Source organism: Eleutherodactylus coqui, chromosome 4 (genome assembly GCF_035609145.1).
Source record: "Eleutherodactylus coqui strain aEleCoq1 chromosome 4, aEleCoq1.hap1, whole genome shotgun sequence".
Lineage (NCBI taxonomy): Eukaryota > Metazoa > Chordata > Amphibia > Anura > Eleutherodactylidae > Eleutherodactylus > Eleutherodactylus coqui.
Genome location: NC_089840.1, coordinates 280,111,484 through 280,132,884, shown reverse-complemented (window position 1 = coordinate 280,132,884; position 21,401 = coordinate 280,111,484). Strand labels below are relative to the sequence as shown.

Sequence of the window (21,401 nt, the reverse complement as noted above, 5' to 3'; positions counted from 1 at the left end):
TAGACAATAAGCTTTAGAATTTCAAGTAGAAGGAGCGCGAGCTCAGGATCTGGAAGTCTTTTTTGGTCGAGGTGGGACTGTCACTAGATGTTTTTCCAAGATCAGGATTCCCCATTTTGCTGAGATATTTTCCCCATCTGCTGGCGTTGCTATCATGTGAAGGGCATTGTCCTTGTGGATGAGCACTTTGTGGGAAACCCCATCTGTAGGGTATATTGGTCGCTCTAAGTGATGCAGTAACATGAGAGAAGGCCCGTCTGTTTTGAATTGTGGCAGAAGATAAGTCGGCATATAGATGGATGTTGGGGTAAGGGCTGGGTAAGCTAGTAGATTTCCTCGCAGCATACATTACCGCCTCTTTAATATTGAAATAGTGTATTCTCGCAATCACATCTCGTGGGGTTGTTTCTGAAAGAAATTTCGGTTTAGGCAGTCTGTGCGCCCTATCAATTACACTGTCTTGTTCAGAGCTATTTGGTAATAGTGCCACCATACATTTACATAGAGAATTCTTTAATTCAGACTGGGTAATATTTCCGGGATACCTCTGAATTTAAAGGGGTTGTCCCGCGGCAGCAAGTGGGTCTATACACTTCTGTATGGCCATAATAATGCACTTTGTAATGTACATTGTGCATTAATTATGAGCCATACAGAAGTTATAAAAAGTTTTATACTTACCTGCTCCGTTGCTAGCGTCCTCGTTCCCATGGAGCCGACTAATTTTCGCCCTCCGATGGCCAAATTAGCCGCGCTTGCGCAGTCCGGGTCTTCTGCAGTCTTCTATGGGGCCGCTCGTGTAGAATGCCGACTCCGTGTAGCTCCGCCCCGTCACGTGCCGATTCCAGCCAATCAGGAGGCTGGAATCGGCAATGGACCGCACATAAGCCCTACGGTCCACGGAGACAGAGGGTCCCGGCGGCCATCTTCAGCAGGTAAGTATGAAGACGCCGGACCGCCGGGATTCAGGTAAGCGCTGTGCGGGTTGTTTTTTTAACCCCTGCATCGGGGTTGTCTCGCGCCGAACGGGGGGGGGGGGGGGGGGGTAAAAAAAAAAAAAAACCCCGTTTCGGCGCGGGACAACCCCTTTAATATTATTCCTCCTATTCCTATCTTCTAAATCAGCCAACTTGATTTTAATAGAGATTACCTCCTCTTCTAACACATAATGAGCGTCGATTAGGTTATTGAGAGAGGTTATAAATTCTGCTATCTTGTTCTCAACGTGGTCAGTACGCTCACCTGGAGTTAATAAATGTTGAAGAAATTAGTTTAATGTCACTTTGCAGCGATCCCCTCAGAGCTATTATCATGTTCTTAATAAAGTCCTCTGCGGCCGGTACATGGGATGCAGGGACATTTATAATGAAATCCTCTTCCTCAGGTACACTGTTCTTCTGTGCAGAGGAAGGTGAAGAAAGCCTCGGTCTCTGCTTCTCTGGGCTCCTTGTAGGGGAGGGGGACGAAAAGGGAGGGTGGGTTAGAGGTAAGCCCAGCTGCCATCTTGTGAGACCATGCAGGGGCATGCTGTGATTCTTTGCTAGCCCCCTTACCCTTAATCAGAACCCTCAGCTCCTCTTGCTGAAGCTGCTTATTCCCTGCAGTTGTGCCCTGTATGCTGGCAGCAGGGCTAGAAGAGGCTGATGTTGGAGATGGGGGGCTAGAAGAGCCCACAGGTGCCATTTTTGGAGCTGCTGGAGAGATTACAGAGGCTCCCCCCTCCCTCACCCATCCTGATGCTGACACTCTCCTCAGTCCATTCTGCAGTGTTCTGTGAAGCTCAGTAGAGTTAGCAGAGCTGAGAGCTGATGTGCAGGGATTCCATTCTTCCTCCTCACTTGCAGTGGAGCCAGTGGGGAAGGGGAGTCCCCGGGAATATTTAGCTTGCTCTGGTCCCACTGTCTTTTACTGCAAAGAAGTTGGAGACCCTCGGAGGAGGCTGTTTGGATGTCTTCCTCTTCGGCATGATCAGCGCTATGCTGGTAGCTTTCCCTTTCAGCTGGAGCCGCTGCTGGTATTATGAAAAGGTAGCTTTACAGGCTGAGGATGAGCAGAGCTCAGTGCAAGATGTCCATCTTATCTGGCAGTCAGCCCACGCCCCCAAATTGCACTTTAATACTGTATCTTTCATCTCTTCTAGGCCGTGTCCGTGAATAAAAATGTGCTCGGCCGCAGGCAATTCTGTCTTTCTCTCTTTAATTGTGTGGTGATGAGATCTCGCCTTCGATTTCAGTTTTTGACCTGTTTCTACAATATAAGAGGCCCCAACAGGACATTTACTGCGCACGATCAGGTACACAACGTCAGACATGGAACATGGCCACAGCTGGAGGTACGAAGGAAACGGAAAGGAAACTCCATCATACCCTATGCAAGGATGACCGTCTGAACACCATATTCCTGGAACCTCCCCTTCTGTCTTACAGGCAACCTCCAAATCTGAGGAACCTTATAATCAGGAGTGCATTGGCCTCCGACACACAAAAAGGAACTTATTCCTGCAATGTAGGGAGCTGCAAGACCTGCTGATATGTACTGACCACAGCCAGGATACACATCTCCAACACACAGCAGGACTATAAGATCCTGGGGACACTCGCATGGTCCACGTCCAATGTTCTTCCGGTATTTTGAGCCGGGTCTGTTATGGAATGTACAACTGGAGGGTCCAAGGCAGCTGTGAGACCAGCCTTACACCAGCATGGTCAATATCACTATATACAGAAGTTGTATATACATCTTCCTATATACAGTACAGTGATACAGACCATGCTGGTATAACCTGGGTATTTCCTGTATATGATTGCATACTTTACACACAATTAAAAAACATATGAAAAACCTGCATGCAACCCATTTAGGAGCAGGCACAGTAAATATACAGTGCCTTGTCCTGGGCTTAAAGCCCAGACGTATGTAAAATTATGGCGGGGATTTAAGCCTCCTCGCTCTGCCATCAATCAGAAGCAGGACAGGTTGTCAGCTGTTAGTAACAGCTGATAACCCCTGAGGAGAAGGCAGAAAGGGTTAAAAACCCATCCAGCCTTTTTCTTCCCCAAGTACACAGCACTCAATGAACGCTATGTACTGAAAAGTGAAAGTGCAAGTGTAACTTCCACTACGGGAGCCTGGGGGTCATGTGACTGCCGGGATTCCCTGCTACAGCAGAGCTGGAGGGTCAGAGCAGGCCTTGACCAGCTCTGCCAGTGACTATTGTCATTATATGAGGGTTGATGGATGCCCCAGCTACAGTGGAAAAATGTCAAATAAAAAAGCCCCAAAAACATGTGACTGTCCCCCAGAGGTCTTATATAACGTCATGGGGGACATAGAGAGTAAAAAACATAATTACATACAAAAGTAAATAAAAATGACAGAATACATCAACAATATATACATAATAAAGAAAATAACCCAAAACTGACGCCAATCAAAACCATCGCTATATGCGCCCAGTAATCCAAAACCATACATATTATACTAGCTGATATACTCGGCTTCGCCCGAGTTAATTTGGTACTGGTGTTTATCTGGTGTTCACACGGAAAATCTTATGAAGTCGTGGTTACTTTAGAGATACCAAGGAAAAAAATATGTACACCATTTTGCATGGTTCTTTGCGTTACCCAGGAAACACCATGTGGAGGCAACCATGCGACGTTTCCTTTATATAAAATGACATCAGGAAGTGAGAGAATTAGATTCCATAGGTACAATTTGGGCACTAATTCTTTTGCGCATAGAATTGAATAATCGAGTTGGGACCCATTAGCTTTTCCTATTTATGACATAATCAATGCCCGTGTCAAATTTCAAGTTTCTATGACACCAGAATGTGAGAGAATTAAATTCCGTACGTAAAATTTGGACGCTAATTCTTTTGCGCATAGAATTGAATGATGGAGTTGGGACCCATTAGCTTTTCCTATTTATGACATAATCAATGCTCGTGCCAAATCTCAAGTTTCTATTACACCAAGAAGTGAGAAAATTACATTCCGTACGTAAAATTTGGACGCTAATTCTTTTGCGCATAGAATTGAATAATCGAGTTGGGACCCATTAGCTTTTCCTATTTATGATATAATCAATGCTCGTGCCAAATTTCAAGTTTTTATGACATTGGGAAGTGAGAGATTTAGATTCCGTGCGTAAAATTTCTACGCTAATTCTTTTGCGCTTAGAATTAAATAATCGAGTTGGGACCCCTTTACTTTTCCTATTTTGGACATTATCTATGCTCTTACCAAATCTCATGTTTTTTACGACATTAGGAAGTTGGAGAATTAGTGGCAAGTTAGTCAGTGAGGGCTTTCGTCTTTATATATATAGATATCAAAACGTCCAAAACAAAATGAGGAACTCGTTCCCATACTTTATTTTAGCGTAAATATACTAATTGTTGAAAAAATAACTAGAAATGTTAAAAAAAAATCATTTTTTTAGCTCTTTACCCTCAATAAAACAGAAAAAAGGTCAGTGTAATAGATCTTAAAAAAAAATTGCCCTATATGTTATGAAAAGAAAAAAAATCGCAGCAAAAATAATGTTCTGTGCCATATCATGAATTTGTAGTGCTACTTTGCTGGGATTTTTTGGGGAGCTTGAAATATAAGACCTACCCTAGAAAAAGCCCTAGCAGCATTATTAAACGAATACATCACCTAACCGCCACTGTCCATTCTGCTGCGAGTCTTCTCTGCACGTCCCCAGCACTTGACTTCAGGCAACGATTCCTGGTCAGAGGCTTGAAAAACCCGCCTCCAGGAAGCGCTGCCTCTGATTGCCTTTGATGAACCAATACCAGCCCTTGTGGCATGCGCAGTGTATACCCGGCCGATGCTGGCAGAGAGAAAGGGCTCCGTATGAGTAAAACATCACGGGGGACCTGCGCCATTTTGTGCATAAGTCAGTGGGTATAAGCCTTAAGGCTAACTTCACACGGATGAGCACGATATTGCGCCGTGAATTACCTAGCGATTTCCCCGCAGATGCAAGGCGTTTTATGTTAAAACTAGAGATGAGAGAGCGTACTCGCTAAAGCAAATTACTGGAGCGAGTAGTGCCTTATGCGAGTACCTGCCCGCTCGTGTCTAAAGATTCGGGGGCCGGCGGGGGTGAGCAGTGAGTTACAGGGGGGGAGCTCCTCCGTCTCACACGCGCTCGGCTCCGCTCCTCCATCTCACACGCGCTCGGCTCCGCTCCTCCCTCTCACACGCGCTCGGCTCCGCTCCTCCATCTCACACGCGCTCGGCTCCGCTCCTCCATCTCACACGCGCTCGGCTCCGCTCCTCCGTCTCACACGCGCTAGGCTCCGCTCTTCCGTCTCACACACGCTCGGCTCCGCTCTTCCGTCTCACACACGCTCGGCTCCGCTCCTCCGTCTCACACGCGCTCGGCTCCGCTCCTCCGTCTCACGCACGCGCTCGGCTCCGCTCCTCCGTCTCACGCACGCGCTCGGCTCCGCTCCTCCGTCTCACACGCCCTCGGCTCCGCTCCTCCGTCTCACACGCGCTCGGCTCCGCTCCTCCGTCTCACGCACGCGCTCGGCTCCGCTCCTCCGTCTCACACACGCTCGGCTCCGCTCCTCCGTCTCACACACGCTCGGCTCCGCTCCTCCGTCTCACACGCCCTCGGCTCCGCTCCTCCGTCTCACACGCGCTCGGCTCCGCTCCTCCGTCTCACGCACGCGCTCGGCTCCGCTCCTCCGTCTCGCACGCGCTCGGCTCCGCTCCTCCGTCTCACGCGCGCGCTCGGCTCCGCTCCTCCGTCTCACGCGCGCGCTCGGCTCCGCTCCTCCGTCTCACGCGCGCGCTCGGCTCCGCTCCTCCGTCTCACGCGCGCGCTCGGCTCCGCTCCTCCGTCTCACGCGCGCGCTCGGCTCCGCTCCTCCGTCTCACGCGCGCGCTCGGCTCCGCTCCTCCGTCTCACGCGCGCGCGCTCGGCTCCGCTCCTCCGTCTCACGCGCGCTCGGCTCCGCTCCTCCGTCTCACGCGCGCTCGGCTCCGCTCCTCCGTCTCACGCGCGCTCGGCTCCGCTCCTCCGTCTCACGCGCGCTCGGCTCCGCTCTTCCGTCTCACGCGCGCTCGGCTCCGCTCCTCCGTCTCACGCGCGCTCGGCTCCGCTCCTCCGTCTCACGCACGCGCTCGGCTCCGCTCCTCCGTCTCACGCACGCGCTCGGCTCCGCTCCTCCGTCTCGCACGCGCTCGGCTCCGCTCCTCCGTCTCACGCGCGCGCTCGGCTCCGCTCCTCCGTCTCACGCGCGCGCTCGGCTCCGCTCCTCCGTCTCACGCGCGCGCGCTCGGCTCCGCTCCTCCGTTTCACGCGTGCTCGGCTCCGCTCCTCCGTCTCACACACGCTCGGCTCCGCTCTTCCGTCTCACACGCGCTCGGCTCCGCTCTTCCGTCTCACACGCGCTCGGCTCCGCTCTTCCGTCTCACACGCGCTCGACTCCGCTCTTCCGTCTCACACGCGCTCGGCTCCGCTCCTCCGTCTCGCACGCGCTCGGCTCCGCTCTTCCGTCTCGCACGCGCTCGGCTCCGCTCCTCCGTCTCGCACGCGCTCGGCTCCGCTCCTCCGTCTCGCACGCGCTCGGCTCCGCTCTTCCGTCTCGCACGCGCTCGGCTCCGCTCCTCCGTCTCGCACGCGCTCGGCTCCGCTCCTCCGTCTCGCACGCCCTCGGCTCCGCTCCTCCGTCTCGCACGCGCTCGGCTCCGCTCCTCCGTCTCGCACGCGCTCGGCTCCGCTCCTCCGTCTCACGCGCGCGCTCGGCTCCGCTCCTCCGTCTCACGCGCGCGCTCGGCTCCGCTCCTCCGTCTCACGCGCGCGGCTCCGCTCCTCCGTCTCACGCGCTCGGCTCCGCTCCTCCGTCTCACGCGCGCGCTCGGCTCCGCTCCTCCGTCTCACGCGCGCGCTCGGCTCCGCTCCTCCGTCTCACGCGCGCGCTCGGCTCCGCTCCTCCGTCTCACGCGCGCGCTCGGCTCCGCTCCTCCGTCTCACGCGCGCGCTCGGCTCCGCTCCTCCGTCTCACGCGCGCGCTCGGCTCCGCTCCTCCGTCTCACGCGCGCGCTCGGCTCCGCTCCTCCGTCTCACGCGCGCGCTCGGCTCCGCTCCTCCGTCTCACGCGCGCGCGCTCGGCTCCGCTCCTCCGTCTCACGCGCGCGCGCTCGGCTCCGCTCCTCCGTCTCACGCGCGCGCGCTCGGCTCCGCTCCTCCGTCTCACGCGCGCGCGCTCGGCTCCGCTCCTCCGTCTCACGCGCGCGCGCTCGGCTCCGCTCCTCCGTCTCACGCGCGCGCGCTCGGCTCCGCTCCTCCGTCTCACGCGCGCGCGCTCGGCTCCGCTCCTCCGTCTCACGCGCGCGCGCTCGGCTCCGCTCCTCCGTCTCACGCGCGCGCTCGGCTCCGCTCCTCCGTCTCACGCGCGCGCTCGGCTCCGCTCCTCCGTCTCACGCGCGCGCTCGGCTCCGCTCCTCCGTCTCACGCGCGCGCTCGGCTCCGCTCCTCCGTCTCACGCGCGCGCTCGGCTCCGCTCCTCCGTCTCACGCGCGCGCTCGGCTCCGCTCCTCCGTCTCACGCGCGCGCTCGGCTCCGCTCCTCCGTCTCACGCGCGCGCTCGGCTCCGCTCCTCCGTCTCACGCGCGCGCGCTCGGCTCCGCTCCTCCGTCTCACGCGCGCGCGCGCTCGGCTCCGCTCCTCCGTCTCACGCGCGCTCGGCTCCGCTCCTCCGTCTCACGCGCGCTCGGCTCCGCTCCTCCGTCTCACGCGCGCTCGGCTCCGCTCCTCCGTCTCACGCGCGCGCTCGGCTCCGCTCCTCCGTCTCACGCGCGCGCTCGGCTCCGCTCCTCCGTCTCACGCGCGCGCGCTCGGCTCCGCTCCTCCGTCTCACGCGCGCGCGCTCGGCTCCGCTCCTCCGTCTCACGCGCGCTCGGCTCCGCTCCTCCGTCTCACGCGCGCTCGGCTCCGCTCCTCCGTCTCACGCGCGCTCGGCTCCGCTCCTCCGTCTCACGCGCGCGCTCGGCTCCGCTCCTCCGTCTCACGCGCGCGCTCGGCTCCGCTCCTCCGTCTCACGCGCGCGCGCTCGGCTCCGCTTCTCCGTCTCACGCGCGCTCGGCTCCGCTCCTCCGTTTCACGCGCGCTCGGCTCCGCTCCTCCGTTTCACGCGCGCTCGGCTCCGCTCCTCCGTTTCACGCGCGCTCGGCTCCGCTCCTCCGTCTCACACACGCTCGGCTCCGCTCTTCCGTCTCACACACGCTCGGCTCGGCTCCGCTCTTCCGTCTCACACACGCTCGGCTCCGCTCTTCCGTCTCACACACGCTCGGCTGCGCTCCTCCGTCTCACACACGCTCGGCTCCGCTCCTCCGTCTCACACACGCTCGGCTCCGCTCTGCTCCTCCGTCTCACACACGCTCGGCTCCGCTCTTCCGTCTCACACACGCTCGGCTCCGCTCCTCCGTCTCGCACACACACTCTTGGCTCTGCTCCTCCGTCTCACACACGCTCGGCTCCGCTCTTCCGTCTCACACACGCTGGGCTCCGCTCTTCCGTCTCACACACGCTCGGCTCCGCTCTTCCGTCTCACACACGCTCGGCTCCGCTCTTCCGTCTCACACGCGCTCGGCTCCGCTCCTCCGTCTCACGCACGCGCTCGGCTCCGCTCCTCCGTCTCACGCACGCGCTCGGCTCCGCTCCTCCGTCTCACACACGCTCGGCTCCGCTCCTCCGTCTCACACACGCTCGGCTCCGCTCCTCCGTCTCACACGCCCTCGGCTCCGCTCCTCCGTCTCACACGCGCTCGGCTCCGCTCCTCCGTCTCACGCACGCGCTCGGCTCCGCTCCTCCGTCTCACGCACGCGCTCGGCTCCGCTCCTCCGTCTCACACGCCCTCGGCTCCGCTCCTCCGTCTCACACGCGCTCGGCTCCGCTCCTCCGTCTCACGCACGCGCTCGGCTCCGCTCCTCCGTCTCGCACGCGCTCGGCTCCGCTCCTCCGTCTCACGCGCGCGCTCGGCTCCGCTCCTCCGTCTCACGCGCGCGCTCGGCTCCGCTCCTCCGTCTCACGCGCGCGCTCGGCTCCGCTCCTCCGTCTCACGCGCGCGCTCGGCTCCGCTCCTCCGTCTCACGCGCGCGCTCGGCTCCGCTCCTCCGTCTCACGCGCGCGCTCGGCTCCGCTCCTCCGTCTCACGCGCGCGCGCTCGGCTCCGCTCCTCCGTCTCACGCGCGCGCGCTCGGCTCCGCTCCTCCGTCTCACGCGCGCTCGGCTCCGCTCCTCCGTCTCACGCGCGCTCGGCTCCGCTCCTCCGTCTCACGCGCGCTCGGCTCCGCTCCTCCGTCTCACGCGCGCTCGGCTCCGCTCTTCCGTCTCACGCGCGCTCGGCTCCGCTCCTCCGTCTCACGCGCGCTCGGCTCCGCTCCTCCGTCTCACGCACGCGCTCGGCTCCGCTCCTCCGTCTCACGCACGCGCTCGGCTCCGCTCCTCCGTCTCGCACGCGCTCGGCTCCGCTCCTCCGTCTCACGCGCGCGCTCGGCTCCGCTCCTCCGTCTCACGCGCGCGCTCGGCTCCGCTCCTCCGTCTCACGCGCGCGCGCTCGGCTCCGCTCCTCCGTTTCACGCGTGCTCGGCTCCGCTCCTCCGTCTCACACACGCTCGGCTCCGCTCTTCCGTCTCACACGCGCTCGGCTCCGCTCTTCCGTCTCACACGCGCTCGGCTCCGCTCTTCCGTCTCACACGCGCTCGGCTCCGCTCTTCCGTCTCACACGCGCTCGGCTCCGCTCCTCCGTCTCACACGCGCTCGGCTCCGCTCCTCCGTCTCGCACGCGCTCGGCTCCGCTCTTCCGTCTCGCACGCGCTCGGCTCCGCTCCTCCGTCTCGCACGCGCTCGGCTCCGCTCCTCCGTCTCGCACGCGCTCGGCTCCGCTCTTCCGTCTCGCACGCGCTCGGCTCCGCTCCTCCGTCTCGCACGCGCTCGGCTCCGCTCCTCCGTCTCGCACGCCCTCGGCTCCGCTCCTCCGTCTCGCACGCGCTCGGCTCCGCTCCTCCGTCTCGCACGCGCTCGGCTCCGCTCCTCCGTCTCACGCGCGCGCTCGGCTCCGCTCCTCCGTCTCACGCGCGCGCTCGGCTCCGCTCCTCCGTCTCACGCGCGCGGCTCCGCTCCTCCGTCTCACGCGCTCGGCTCCGCTCCTCCGTCTCACGCGCGCGCTCGGCTCCGCTCCTCCGTCTCACGCGCGCGCTCGGCTCCGCTCCTCCGTCTCACGCGCGCGCTCGGCTCCGCTCCTCCGTCTCACGCGCGCGCTCGGCTCCGCTCCTCCGTCTCACGCGCGCGCTCGGCTCCGCTCCTCCGTCTCACGCGCGCGCTCGGCTCCGCTCCTCCGTCTCACGCGCGCGCGCTCGGCTCCGCTCCTCCGTCTCACGCGCGCGCGCTCGGCTCCGCTCCTCCGTCTCACGCGCGCGCGCTCGGCTCCGCTCCTCCGTCTCACGCGCGCGCGCTCGGCTCCGCTCCTCCGTCTCACGCGCGCGCTCGGCTCCGCTCCTCCGTCTCACGCGCGCGCTCGGCTCCGCTCCTCCGTCTCACGCGCGCGCTCGGCTCCGCTCCTCCGTCTCACGCGCGCGCTCGGCTCCGCTCCTCCGTCTCACGCGCGCGCTCGGCTCCGCTCCTCCGTCTCACGCGCGCGCTCGGCTCCGCTCCTCCGTCTCACGCGCGCGCGCTCGGCTCCGCTCCTCCGTCTCACGCGCGCGCGCTCGGCTCCGCTCCTCCGTCTCACGCGCGCGCGCTCGGCTCCGCTCCTCCGTCTCACGCGCGCGCGCTCGGCTCCGCTCCTCCGTCTCACGCGCGCTCGGCTCCGCTCCTCCGTCTCACGCGCGCTCGGCTCCGCTCCTCCGTCTCACGCGCGCTCGGCTCCGCTCCTCCGTCTCACGCGCGCGCTCGGCTCCGCTCCTCCGTCTCACGCGCGCGCTCGGCTCCGCTCCTCCGTCTCACGCGCGCGCGCTCGGCTCCGCTCCTCCGTCTCACGCGCGCTCGGCTCCGCTCCTCCGTCTCACGCGCGCTCGGCTCCGCTCCTCCGTCTCACGCGCGCTCGGCTCCGCTCCTCCGTCTCACGCGCGCTCGGCTCCGCTCCTCCGTCTCACGCGCGCGCTCGGCTCCGCTCCTCCGTCTCACGCGCGCGCTCGGCTCCGCTCCTCCGTCTCACGCGCGCGCGCTCGGCTCCGCTTCTCCGTCTCACGCGCGCTCGGCTCCGCTCCTCCGTTTCACGCGCGCTCGGCTCCGCTCCTCCGTTTCACGCGCGCTCGGCTCCGCTCCTCCGTTTCACGCGCGCTCGGCTCCGCTCCTCCATCTCACACACGCTCGGCTCCGCTCTTCCGTCTCACACACGCTCGGCTCGGCTCCGCTCTTCCGTCTCACACACGCTCGGCTCCGCTCTTCCGTCTCACACACGCTCGGCTGCGCTCCTCCGTCTCACACACGCTCGGCTCCGCTCCTCCGTCTCACACACGCTCGGCTCCGCTCTGCTCCTCCGTCTCACACACGCTCGGCTCCGCTCTTCCGTCTCACACACGCTCGGCTCCGCTCCTCCGTCTCGCACACACACTCTTGGCTCTGCTCCTCCGTCTCACACACGCTCGGCTCCGCTCTTCCGTCTCACACACGCTGGGCTCCGCTCTTCCGTCTCACACACGCTCGGCTCCGCTCTTCCGTCTCACACACGCTCGGCTCCGCTCTTCCGTCTCACACACGCTCGGCTTCGCACCTCCGTCTCACACACGCTCGGCTCCGCACCTCCGTCTCACACACTCGGCTCCGCACCTCCGTCTCACACACTCGGCTCCGCACCTCCGTCTCCCACTCGCTCGCCTCCGCTCCATCCACTCTCTGAATACATCCTGATGGGACACATAAACTGCAGGTCACACAGCAGAGTCCTGCATCCACTGAGCGGAGAGACCTGGTCATGTGACCCCTTGTCTCCTCCCACACACTGATCACATGACGGTGACATCATCACAGGTCCTGTAAGCACAGAACAACCCCACGGCTCCTGTCCGGCTGCAGCTGGAGGTATGTGGGGGCTTCAGCACTGGGGGGCAGATTTATGGAAGCCCATAGCAACCAATCACAGCACAGCTCTTATGAGGTACAGTTAGTACTAGAAACTGCACTGTGATTGGTTGCTACGGGCGACAGAGACAGGTTTTCTCTTACTCAATGTCATATATTAGTGATGAGCCTTCTGGCCCTTTTTAGTGACACGAGTCATTTGACTCCTTATTTAATCCTGCTGTTTTGCTCTCTTCTCTGTGCTGACGGCCGGGATCCCCAGTCAGGACTCCGGCCCCCTTTATGTAGTCGCTGTCATCACTGCAGGTTCTGTTCAGGATATAATCAGAGGACGCCATATCTATAGAGCTGTATGGGCTTCAGCCGGAGGGGACCCCGATGGACGCACGTTATTCTTCAAACTACTAGAACGTCTGGTTTGCTCCCACCTTGTAAGCCATCTCTCAGAAAACTCTTGACCCCCTACAGTCCGGCCTCTGCGCCTACACTCCATAGAAACTACTAATACTATATACTAATACTAAAGAGTCAAACGACCTCCTGACAGCCCAATCGAGGGGCGATTACTCCCTACTGATCCTCCTCGATCTCTCTCTGCAGCATTAGACACTGTCGACCATGACCTCCTCCTTGCTATGCTTCACTCCATCGGCCTGAAGGACACTGCTCTCTCCTGGTTCTCCTCCTACCTATCTGACTGCTCCTCCAGCGTCCCCTCCGCTGACTCCACCTCCCTTCCTCTGCTGGCTCCACCTCCCCTCCGCTGCTGGCTCCACCTCCCCTCCGCTGCTGGCTCCGCCTTCCCTCCTCTGCTGGCTCCGCCTCCCCTCCTCTGCTGGCTCCGCCTCCCCTCCTCTGCTGGCTCCGCCTCCCCTCCTCCTCCATCTGCACAGCTCCTATTGGACAAACCCAATATGCAGTATAGCAAAACTTGCGGCAGCAGGTGCATAAACATCTTCATTCCTCCATATAAGCCAGGTACAATGTGTTGACCTGCATCCAGGTCTTTGTCAAGCATAAGGCCTCCTTCCCACGAACGGATTTCCGCCGCGTAATTCGCGGCGGAAATCCGCCACGTTGCCCGCAGCTATTAGATTCAATTGAACCTAATAGCTCAGGGCTCACGGTGCGGAATTCCACCGCGGAATTCCGCGCTGTGAAATCTCCCGTCCTCACCCGCGGCATGCTCTATTTGCTGCGGGTGTACGCGCGGACGGCTTTCATTGCAGACATGCGGCCGGGCGTGTCATGTGACGTGGCCGGCGTGTCACATGACGCGTCATGCGGGAGCGAGAACGCTGGATCCGCAGGTAAGTTTGGAGTCTCTGGGGGGCGCCGTGATGGGCTCCGCCGCGGAATTCACGCCACGGAATTCACGCGGCGGAGCCCGTCACGGCCGTGGGAAGCCGGCCTAAATCATCACCCATACTATACACAGTATTTATAGCAGATGTCAACCCCTTCCCCAATCCATTTATTAGACATCAGCTGCCAGCAGTATGCAGAATAACTAACAAGCACAACGTTTATACACGAGAGATGTCTCACAGATGCGCCCATCCACATGTCATGCTGAATCGCTCCGTTCCAGTACTCCACGTCATTGGATAGCGCCAACATGATGTTGGAAGGCGCCGCATCAGTCTCCATGAGTGGCGTCTGCCATTCTTCAATGCGCATGGGCGAGAGTTTGTATAGTCTCACGATTCCTGTCCCCAAAGCATCAGGAGATTCGGTCTCCAATACCACCTCTACGCTGATGACACCCAGCTATACAGCTCTTCCCGTGACATCTCTGCACCTTTGCTCCAAAACTCCACCTCTGTCTGTCTGCTGTCTCTAGCACTATGTCTCCACCTAAGGCCTCCTTCACACGGGCGACAAAGTCGAACGATTTTGTAGCGTTGCTACAATGCTACAAATCGCATGTGTAAGAAGCCTATGCTTTCCTATGGGTTCCATCACACATGAGATGTTTTGTAGCATGTAGCATGCTACAAAACACTAAAACCTCGAGGGTCCAGCGATATGCCCGCGACTCGTGAGGTTTTGTAGCCCATGTTTCCCTATGGAGCCTTCCTCTCTGTTGCATCGCATAAAAACACAGTTTTCTTGTGATGTAACTTTGACAGTAGCAAATGCTTTAATCTAAGCCCTAACCGCAGAGAAAAGAAAAAATACACATATCACCTCACCAGATCAGTGCCGCGACCCGGGGAGAAGATGCGGCCGGGCTGACAGCGCAAGAGAGCTGATTATATGTGCATTTTTTCTTCTTCAGCTACGGCTTATTTTCAGGGAAGGGCTTATAATTTAAGCCTCCTCCAAAAATACTCGCATGTGGTGCTACAAAGTCACGGTATTGCCACGAGAAGACGCAGCGATATCACACGACCCAGCGATGCAATATCGCTGCGATTTTCTCACGGTGATGCCGTATCGCCCGTGTGAAGGAGACCTAAAACTAAACCTCTCTAAAACTGACTTACTGGTATTTCCGCCCTCCACTAACCGACCTCATCCTGACATCTCCATCTGAGTGTGTGGCACCTCCATAACTCCCAGACAGCACGCCCGCTGCCCTCGGGTCATATTCGACCCCGATCTCTCCTTAACCCCCTACATCCAATTGTCTGGCCTGAACATGTCAGCCGCACCTCAAGAACATCGCAAAAATCCACTCACTGCTGACTCGCTAAAAACGTCCACTGCTCCACTCATCCACGCTCGGCTCGATTATTGCAGCTCGTTGCTGATTGACCTCCCCTGCACCAGACTCTCCCCTCTCCAATCCATCCTGAATGCGGCAGTCAGGCTCATCTTCCTGTCCAGCCGCTACTCGGACGCCTCTGCCCTGTGCCAGTCACTGCACTGGCTGCCCGTTAAATACAGAATTCAATTTAAACTCACTACCTTCATCCACAAAGCCCTCCACAGCATCGCCCCACCCTACATTGCTTCCCTCACCTCAATCCACCACCCAGCCGGCGCCCTCTGCTAACGAAATCATATTAAGCGCCCCTTTAATTCAAACCTCTTATTCCTGCCTCCAAGACTTCTCCAGAGCAGCACCGGTCCTCTGGAACGCGCTATCCAAAACCTATCGGGGCAATCCCCAACACACACAACTTCAGGCGTGCTCTAAAAACGCACCTCTTCAGGGAAGTATACTGTATACCCTAAACCAAAGCCCTCTGTACTCTGCCTGATAACATGCTCCCTGTCCTACCGACTGCAATCCCTGCTAGCTGTAATCAACCGCCCCCTGCAGTCACACTCATTCAGCAGCTACATGGCCTGATTATTGTCTATGTGTATAGCACCCCACATTCTCCATTTTGCCATACCGTGCACATCTCCAGCCCCTTCACCTATCACCCCATTATTTGAAGTATGTAAGCTCGTTGGAGCAGAACCCTCCCCTCTAATTTGTGAATTATCGAGGGGACTGGATAGGATCTATGTAGGATCTGAGTCCCAGTGCTGCATGAATAGAAGTTTATCTCCTGATGGGTGCTGGTTCATGTTGGTGTACATGAGGGATATCGTGCCTGGTTACAGTGGGGTCCACATACAAGTTCTCTCGAATGCCTTAGGGATGATATGAGCTTAGCGAAGCCCACCAAGGATCTGAGGAAGCTGTAAATTTGCAATATTTCAAACCAGAGATGCTCTGGGATTAAGTATTTTTCTATTAATTGTTGTGGTGTGAAGAGTTTGTAATGCGGCATGAAGTGGTATAGTAAGGTGATGGCTCTATTCTTCCACCATGGGAAGCTGTCTTTCTGGGAGCTCAGGGAGAACACCTTGATTAGGGATACCAGGCAGCACAGGGAGAACACTTGATTAGGGATACCAAGTAGCACAGGGAGAACGCTTGATTAGGGATACTAGGTAGCACAGGGAGAACGCTTGATTAGGGATACCAGGTAGCACAGGGAGAACGCTTGATTAGGGATACCAGGTAGCACAGGGAGAAGGCTTGATTAGGGATACCAGGTAGCACAGGGAGAACGCTTGATTAGGGATACCAGGTAGCAGAGGGGGAACGCTTGATTAGGGATACTAGGTAGCACAGGGGGAATACTTGATTAGGGAAACCAGGTAGCACAGGGAGAATGCTTGATTAGGGATACCAGGTAGCACAGAGGGAACGCTTGATTAGGGATACCAGGTAGCACAGAGGGAACGCTTGATTAAGGATACCAGGTAGCACAGGGGGAACGCTTGATTAGGGATACCAGGTAGCACAGGGGGAACGCTTGATTAGGGATACCAGGTAGCACAGGGGGAACGCTTGATTAGGGATACCAGGTAGCACAGGGGGAATACTTGATTAGGGATACCAGGTAGCACAGGGGGAACGCTTGATTAGGGATACCAGGTAGCACATGGGGAACGCTTGATTAGGGATACCAGGTAGCACAGGGAGAATGCTTGATTAGGGATACCAGGTAGCACGGGGGAACGCTTGATTAGGGATACCAGGTAGCACAGGGGGAACGCTTGATTAGGGATACCAGGTAGCACAGGGGGAACGCTTGATTAGGGATACCAGGTAGCACAGAGGGAACGCTTGATTAAGGATACCAGGTAGCACAGGGGGAACGCTTGATTAGGGATACCAGGTAGCACAGGGGGAACGCTTGATTAGGGATACCAGGTAGCACAGGGGGAACGCTTGATTAGGGATACCAGGTAGCACAGGGAGAATGCTTGATTAGGGATACCAGGTAGCACGGGGTACCAGGTTCATGTTGGTGTACATGAGGGATATCGTGCCTGGTTACAGTGGGGTCCACATACAAGTTCTCTCGAATGCCTTAGGGATGATATGAGCTTAGCGAAGCCCACCAAGGATCTGAGGAAGCTGTAAATTTGCCATATTTCAAACCAGAGATGCTCTGGGATTAAGTATTTTTCTATTAATTGTTGTGGTGTGAAGAGTTTGTAATGCGGCATGAACTGGTATAGTAAGGTGATGGCTCTATTCTTCCACCATGGGAAGCTGTCTTTCTGGGAGCTCAGGGAGAACACTTGATTAGGGATACCAGGCAGCACAGGGAGAACACTTGATTAGGGATACTAGGTAGCACAGGGAGAACGCTTGATTAGGGATACCAGGTAGCACAGGGAGAACGCTTGATTAGGGATACCAGGTAGCACAGGGAGAACGCTTGATTAGGGATACCAGGTAGCACAGGGAGAACGCTTGATTAGGGATACCAGGTAGCACAGGGAGAACGCTTGATTAGGGATACCAGGTAGCACAGGGAGAACGCTTGATTAGGGATACCAGGTAGCAGAGGGGGAACGCTTGATTAGGGATACTAGGTAGCACAGGGGGAACACTTGATTAGGGAAACCAGGTAGCACAGGGGGAACGCTTGATTAGGGATACCAGGTAGCACAGGGGGAACGCTTGATTAGGGATACCAGGTAGCACAGGGGGAACGCTTGATTAGGGATACCAGGTAGCACAGGGGGAACGCTTGATTAGGGATACCAGGTAGCACAGGGGGAACGCTTGATTAGGGATACCAGGTAGCACAGGGGGAACGCTTGATTAGGGATACCAGGTAGCACAGGGGGAACGCTTGATTAGGGATACCAGGTAGCACAGGGGGAACGCTTGATTAGGGATACCAGGTAGCACAGGGTGAATGCTTGATTAGGGATACCAGGTAGCACGGGGGAACGCTTGATTAGGGATACCAGGTAGCACGGGGGAACGCTTGATTAGGGATACCAGGTAGCACAGGGGGAACGCTTGATTAGGGATACCAGGTAGCACAGGGAGAACGCTTGATTAGGGATACCAGGTAGCACAGGGAGAACGCTTGATTAGGGATACCAGGTAGCACAGAGGGAACGCTTGATTAGGGATACCAGGTAGCACAGGGGGAACGCTTGATTAGGGATACCAGGTAGCACAGGGGGAACGCTTGATTAGGGATACCAGGTAGCACAGGGGGAACGCTTGATTAGGGATACCAGGTAGCACAGGGAGAATGCTTGATTAGGGATACCAGGTAGCACGGGGGAACGTTTGATTAGGGATACCAGGTAGCACAGGGGGAACGCTTGATTAGGGATACCAGGTAGCACAGGGAGAACGCTTGATTAGGGATACCAGGTAGCACAGAGGGAACGCTTGATTAAGGATACCAGGTAGCACAGGGGGAACGCTTGATTAGGGATACTAGGTAGCACAGGGAGAACGCTTGATTAGGGATACCAGGTAGCACAGGGAGAACGCTTGATTAGGGATACCAGGTAGCACAGGGAGAACGCTTGATTAGGGATACCAGGTAGCACAGGGAGAACGCTTGATTAGGGATACCAGGTAGCAGAGGGGGAACGCTTGATTAGGGATACTAGGTAGCACAGGGAGAACGCTTGATTAGGGATACCAGGTAGCACAGGGAGAACGCTTGATTAGGGATACCAGGTAGCACAGGGGGAACGCTTGATTAGGGATACTAGGTAGCACAGGGAGAACGCTTGATTAGGGATACCAGGTAGCACAGGGAGAACGCTTGATTAGGGATACCAGGTAGCACAGGGAGAACGCTTGATTAGGGATACCAGGTAGCACAGGGAGAACGCTTGATTAGGGATACCAGGTAGCAGAGGGGGAACGCTTGATTAGGGATACCAGGTAGCACAGGGGGAACGCTTGATTAGGGAAACCAGGTAGCACAGGGGGAACGCTTGATTAGGGATACCAGGTAGCACAGGGGGAACGCTTGATTAGGGATACCAGGTAGCACAGGGGGAACGCTTGATTAGGGATACCAGGTAGCACAGGGGGAACGCTTGATTAGGGATACCAGGTAGCACAGGGGGAACGCTTGATTAGGGATACCAGGTAGCACAGGGGGAACGCTTGATTAGGGATACCAGGTAGCACAGGGGGAACGCTTGATTAGGGATACCAGGTAGCACAGGGTGAATGCTTGATTAGGGATACCAGGTAGCACGGGGGAACGCTTGATTAGGGATACCAGGTAGCACGGGGGAACGCTTGATTAGGGATACCAGGTAGCACAGGGGGAACGCTTGATTAGGGATACCAGGTAGCACAGGGAGAACGCTTGATTAGGGATACCAGGTAGCACAGGGAGAACGCTTGATTAGGGATACCAGGTAGCACAGAGGGAACGCTTGATTAGGGATACCAGGTAGCACAGGGGGAACGCTTGATTAGGGATACCAGGTAGCACAGGGGGAACGCTTGATTAGGGATACCAGGTAGCACAGGGAGAATGCTTGATTAGGGATACCAGGTAGCACAGGGAGAACGCTTGATTAGGGATACCAGGTAGCACAGGGGGAACGCTTGATTAGGGATACCAGGTAGCACAGGGGGAACGCTTGATTAGGGATACCAGGTAGCACAGGGGGAACGCTTGATTAGGGATACCAGGTAGCACAGGGAGAATGCTTGATTAGGGATACCAGGTAGCACGGGGGAACGTTTGATTAGGGATACCAGGTAGCACAGGGGGAACGCTTGATTAGGGATACCAGATAGCACAGGGAGAACGCTTGATTAGGGATACCAGGTAGCACAGAGGGAACGCTTGATTAAGGATACCAGGTAGCACAGGGGGAACGCTTGATTAGGCATACCAGGTAGCACAGGGGGAACACTTGATTAGAGATACCAGGTAGCACAGGGGGAAGAGATGCCCTCATAGAGTATTTAAACGTTTCTCCTCTACCCATAAATGGGGGGATTTGTGACATTTGAGCTGCCAGAAAGTATTTTCTCAGGTTAGGGACTGATAGTCCTCCAACTCATTTGTGGTAACAAATAACTTTTTCTTTGCTTTTAGGTCTCTTGTTCCTCCATATAAAGCAGAAGATAATTTCTTGTCTTTCCTTCAGGTCGGTTGTGGGGACATCTTTGGGCAAACATCTAAAAAGATATAGGAGGCGAGGCAGAACTGTCATTTTTACTGAATTTATACGTCCTATCCATGAGAAGGTAGGCCCATCCCGTCTCTTCATCTCAGTGAGGCAAATAATGGGGGGTAATTCCATTTATATAGTGCATCTAGGGAGGAGGTGACCTTAATGCCCAGGTAGGCAATGTGGTGCGAGGAGGCTTTAAACGCAAAGTTAAGCTCTGTACGTTTGTGCTTGTTTGGGGGAACATTTTAGGAGAGGACTTCCGTTTTATCTATGTTTACTATTAGGCCTGAAACTTCGAGTCCACTGTTGCTAATAGGTTTGGGAGGGAGGTGAGGGGTCTGGACAGAGTGAGGAGGGTATCGTCTGCAAAGAGACTGTTTTTTTGTTCTTGGTTTCCCACTAGAACATCTAAAGTGGGTTTTTTTCCAATTATATGGGCCAGAGGTTCCATTGCCAGTGCAGAAAGAGCTGGTGATGGGGGGGCAGCCCTGCCTTGTTCCAGGACTGTGAAGAAGTAGTCCCAGGCAGACTGTTGAAAGGCTTTTCAATGCCCATGGCTACAGTTATTAGTGGGATTCTATGTGTTTTTGATATATGGATAAGATTGAGAACTTTTCTCATGTTATCCCTGGCCTGCTGTGATGGGATAAAGCCAACCTGATTTCTGTGATTTGGAGAGGGAAGAAAACTATTTAAACGATTAGCTAGGATGCTTGTCAGGATTTTATAGTCTAAGTTTAGTAGGGAAATCGGTCTGTCTTTTTGGGAGAGGTGTGGTCTTTATTTGGTTTGGGGATTCCTTGGGTATAGTTTTTCCAGATAGTATATCATTGTAGAGATGTGTTAGTGGACGACAGAGGGAGGTGATATATTTTTTATAGTAAAGGCCTGTCAGTCTGTCTGGGCCAGGGGCTTTGCCTAGCTTTAGGTGTTTAATTGCATCTTCCACTTCTTCCTCCGTGACATGTTGGCTTAAAGGGGTTGTCCCGCGCCGAAACGGGTTTTTTTTTTTTTCAACCCCCCCCCCCCCCCCCGTTCGGCGCGAGACAACCCCGATGCAGGGACGTACAGAAAGCTCACCGGAGCGCTTACCTTAATCCCCGCGCTCCGGTGACTTCTATACTTACCTGTGAAGATGGCCGCCGGGATCCTCTGCCTCCGTGGACCGCAGCTCTTCTGTGCGGTCCACTGCCGATTCCAGCCTCCTGATTGGCTGGAATCGGCACGTGACGGGGCGGAGCTACACGGAGCCCCATAGAGAACAGGAGAAGACCTGGACTGCGCAAGCGCGGCTAATTTGGCCATCGGAGGGCGAAAATTAGTCGGCACCATGGAGACGAGGACGCCAGCAACGGAGCAGGTAAGTATAAAACTTTTTATAACTTCTGTATGGCTCATAATTAATGCACAATGTATATTACAAAGTGCATTAA

The 21,401-nt window shown here is 56.7% G+C and overlaps 2 protein-coding genes across 2 annotated transcripts in view; both read left to right on the top strand.

Moving 5' to 3' along the window:
- LOC136626726 (zinc finger protein 850-like) overlaps positions 1–21,401 on the top strand; it is an 82,351-nt gene that overhangs the window by 18,722 nt on the left and 42,228 nt on the right. The gene's annotated exons all lie outside the window — the stretch shown is intronic.
- Positions 1–21,401, top strand: part of LOC136624473 (gastrula zinc finger protein XlCGF66.1-like) — a 49,367-nt gene that overhangs the window by 21,448 nt on the left and 6,518 nt on the right. The window contains exon 2 of the mRNA XM_066598453.1: positions 19,890–20,041. The gene's annotated coding sequence lies outside the window, so the exon portion shown is untranslated. The remainder of the gene's footprint in view (positions 1–19,889; positions 20,042–21,401) is intronic.